Here is a 4,714-nt window from a genome sequence, read left to right as displayed (position 1 = left end):
TAGATGTACACACACACACACACACACACACACACATATATATATATATATATATATATATATATATATATATATATATATATATATATGTTTGTGTGTGTTTTTCTGTGTGTCTGTCTGTGTGTGTTAGCCAATAAACAGATTGTAATAATACTTAAAGAGGGTATTTTTTATGCAACCATGCACTGTTTTAAATAGAACAATGCTTACTGATATTAACAGACTAAAAGTAGGGTAAATCGGAATGTCAGTGGTGTTTATTGCAAGATTCTAGCGCGAGTCATTTACGAGATATTGTATTGTCCAAAGTTTCCACACAGATATTTGTTTGTGCCAATCAACCTGCGTGGTTGCTAGGTTTGCTTACAGTGTGCTTGTGTGTTCCTTGAATTCACTGCGACTTGCTTTTCAGTCGTTGTGTAAGAGTCCAAGCAGTAGGTCGTGAGTGAACGATGGAATTTACAATACAGAAAAAGCAAATGGCATGTGGAGAGTGGAGGAACAACGCAGTTCGTTCTTCCACGGTGTATACGGCAAGATTTCCCTTCAGATGTCAACCATTACGGCAATCATTTAAGTAAAATTGGTAGTGTGACACCTAGACAACGTAACAGAAGGAAACAAATGATGACAGAAGAGGAGGAAATTAATGTCCTTCCTGCTGTTGCAGTTGATCCGCACGTTAGTTCCCTCGCAGTCGCACGAGAAAGTGGCATGAATCAGGAACTGCCCTACGCATTCTCCATCGACATTGGTTCCATCCCTGTTACATCTGTCTCCATCAAGAGCTACGTGGAAACGATTATGAGAAACGTATTAACTTCTGTAAATGGGCATTAAGGCATCATACTCTAAATGTATCATGTATCTTTTTCAGTGATGAAGCCACTTTACCAGTCATAGCCAGATAAACCGCCGAAACATGCACTGTTGGTCTGTTGACAGTCCCCGTTGGCTTCGTCAGGTGGAACGTTTTTCTGTGTGTCTGTCTGTGTGTGTTAGCCAATAAACAGATTGTAATAATACATGTGGTGTGGGATAATGAAACATTGACTCATAGTCCCTATTTTCTTAGGCGGAACACTGACCACGCACAGGTATCATCCTCTCTTAACAGATCACCTTCCACGAGTGCTAGAAGACGTTCCTCTACACACTAGGAGGAACATGTAGTACCAGCATGCTGATGTCCAGCCCATAATGCACGAAGTACTACAGCACGTCTTCACGAATTGTTTCCAAATCGTTGTCTTGGAGGCTGAGAATCTGTATCTTGGCCGGCCTTTTCCCTGGATCGACGCCTGTAGACCTTTTTCTGTGCGGACAGCTGAAAGCCAATGTCTGCGAGGATTTACCAACCACACCTGATGTCATGCAATGCCCTATTACTGCAACCTGCTCGGACATCCGCTGAAATTCTAGCACGTGTGCATCAGTCGTTCCACACCCGTCTCGAAGAGTGTAATACCGCTGCCGGTGGTAATTTTGATCACAAACTATGATAGTCAGTTGCCTCCTTACTGGTCAGATTCCACGTAACTAGTGTATACTCATGTGTTGTTCTTCAGTGTGTGCTACCACAGGTGCAGTAAAAGAGTCGGTGTGGAAACTTTTCAAAGTACCATATCTCGTAATCAACTTGCAATAAACTCCTCGCCACTGAATTCCAGTTTATCCTACTTTTACTTTGTTAATGTCAATAGGCATTTTGCCACTGAAAAAAGTGTATGGTTATACAAAAATAACACTTTCTAAGTATTACTACAGTCTGTTTACTGGTTAACGGTACGAGCCGCTGACCTACAATCCAGTCTGTGCAAACCGCAAATCAGCAGCACTTTCCATTGCGGCAATATCTGCGGTGTAAAAACTTACACGAGAATGTAACATCTAACGTTTTCTTGATTACACGTGCTGCTATAAATCCACACAACACGGGTAAGAGTTGCAGTATGCTGACGCTATATAATTGTGCGCCTGAATGACAAGAGATAGATGACTCGAGCAACAGCTTGGTCTGTGGACCGCCTTGCAGCCTTATGCGACCAATGCCTGGCAGGTTACGATTTTCCCGCCGGAGTTGCGCCGGTCATCTCTCTCAATCGCACGTATGCTTTGTTTATCTCAGGATCTCTCCATTGTCGGTATAAGACAGTAGTCTCAATTTCGTCCCCTTATTATTCAATCTTAGTCATCTTTCTGCGATCCAGAGAGAACCGACTAAAGATCCGCATTTGCTAAGCAAGGTAAGAAATACAATGCAGACAGCCGGCAAATTTCACTTAAGCGGGGCAATGGATGCTTTCTTCATAATTTTGGAGACACATGTGAAGCAGCGGATAGGATAGCAGGAAAACTGCTGCCCAGGTTCAGGAGCCCTATGGAAATTCTCAAGTTTCACATATATATCAACATCCTCGTTAAAAATCGTATAACAGAGAGGATCTTTGGAATTCGTCTCTCATAGACTAAACCCCATTTCATAAAAACTCAATTCTATTTTATTTCTTCTACTTTTCTGACATGTATTTTTTGTCAGGTCAACACTAATTCTGGAAATTGCTCGATCGTATGGTAAACGGTGCAGACAAGTAGTACTGGGAGGACGGTTGACATTTTCCTTCTGAAAAGTTGTTTCTCGGAAGAGCCTTAGTTCTTATTGTGGTGTGCCCCCCTAGCTGTATGGCCTTCCTAAGATCCACAAGCATGTACTTTCTCTTACACTTATTGTCAGTAACATTGGTGCACCAACGCCCCACCTAATAAAACATTTTGATACTCGTTATAGCACACTAGTAAGTTGTTGTGTACATCAGTTGAAGAACTCGGAGAAGTTCTTTCCTACGCAAGAATTTCTCAGAGTTGAGTACCTCTAATATTTTAGGAAATTTTGATTTGATCTCTCTTGTCACTCATGTTTCGCTGATATTAGTTGTGGCATTCAATTAACTAACCTACGAGGCGCATTCAGTAAGTAATGCAACATTTTTTTTCTGAAGGCAGTTCGGTTTCGTTCTAGTTTGCCAATACGCCATATTGTTCCACACTCTTTGAGCCGTGTGCGCTCGCGTTCTTGCCGTTCATAACTAGACGTCGTGTAATAGCTAGCGGCAGTGGCGTCTCGATTCCTTCTTGTGTTAATGGTGCCACTGAGTTGCTAGTATTGTTCGTCCGCGATTGGCAGCAGCAGCGGTTATCGATAGCCGGTGCTGTGGTACTATCTTTGGTGACACGGCTAGTATTCTGGGCCGACGTGTGTGTCAGGCAGTTTGGCTTCGGATGGAACAGCGAGGAGGTCCGCAGAGCGAGGGCAGGCACTGTCGGACCGAGGGGCTGTAGCCGACGACCGAACCCAGGACGTTTGAAGTTGAGTGAACCGTGTCCAGTACTGAAACCTGCACTGTTTGAGATCTCACTGTTGTCTGCGTGTTGCTGCTCCCAGGGTCAGTGAGACCAACCGCAACAAGTGGTCAGGTTGGTGGAAGCTGTTAGCCGCCATCTACTCTTTGATGTTACTTTGGATTTAGTATTATTCTTATTAGTGATGTGCAACCAGCGGTATTTTCTCCCTTATGGCCTCTAACGCCCCAGGTACCCACCGTGGAGGTCAGCGTACTTTTCCAGCAGTGTGCCTTTCCTCGTCGTGTTGGTGCTGTCCGACACTGCGTGTAGTTCGACAGCCTCTTGAACTGTACTGTGCATATGTGTTTGGGAGGTCTACCTTGCTTCTAGTGTTTCCTTCGGCCTTGGGTGTGTTTCTGAAGATGTGGTGCTGTCTGTCTCTTTGCCCTTGCCTAAAAATATTCCATCGTTGTACCGGTGATCGGACGTTAGGCGGATTGGTTAGTCGCTCGGTCGGCGCTTAAGCTACCCCTAGTGTGAGTTGCCATCCTATTACGTGAGTACAACTCTTGGCTGCCTGTCTCGCCACTTACACAGCTGTAGTCACCTTCCTCAGGTCGATCCAGTGAGCACTGTCTGTGGATCACACCATCTTATTTGTACAAGTTGTCATAATTGTTTAAAATTTACCCTAATGTTTTAACATGTTATTGCCTTCCCCACTTTTAATTCCGACCTTCAGCCATGAATTTTTTGTAACACTGCTTGTGGCCTTCAGCAAACAAATTGTTTTTTATTTTCTCTTAATAAGGCCTTCAGCCGTCACTATAGCTTATTACAAGTTATTAAAACTATTAAACAGGGTTTTAGTATTTTAAAAGGGTACTTGTCCACTTTATTTGTAATTCAGGCCTTCAGCACTTGTGTATTCTGAATTTGCTTGGGGCCTTCAGCCCACGAACAATTTTGAGCCTTCGTATTCAGGCCTTCAGCCGTTGATTGTGTATAACATTGTTTGTAGCCTTCAGCAGACAATAACTTGCAATTCTTCTAATAAGGCTTTCAGCCGCCAGAGTAGTAAAATCTTTTAAAAATGATTGTTGAGAGTTTTTTTTTAATAAAGTGTATGTGTTTTCTGTGCAACCAATGGTAAATGATTAGGCCCCGTCCACACCTTTCCTGCTTTCCCTAAGCCCCACGTTTGACTCTTTTGTCTACTAAAGCCCATAATTTCCTTTCAACGCAACGGCCTTTCGCCACTTTACTAGGAGGGCGTGTACGCCCGCATTACACCACTTTACTGGTCGAAGTTGAGCCAAGTGTTGCTGCATCAATAACCTCCCCATCGTTCACTTACTACTCCCTGCGGTGT

This window comes from Schistocerca piceifrons, chromosome 5 (assembly GCF_021461385.2).
Source record: "Schistocerca piceifrons isolate TAMUIC-IGC-003096 chromosome 5, iqSchPice1.1, whole genome shotgun sequence".
Taxonomy (NCBI): Eukaryota; Metazoa; Arthropoda; class Insecta; order Orthoptera; family Acrididae; genus Schistocerca; species Schistocerca piceifrons.
The sequence above is the reverse complement of the archived record's forward strand: the minus strand, read 5'-3'. Positions refer to the sequence as shown.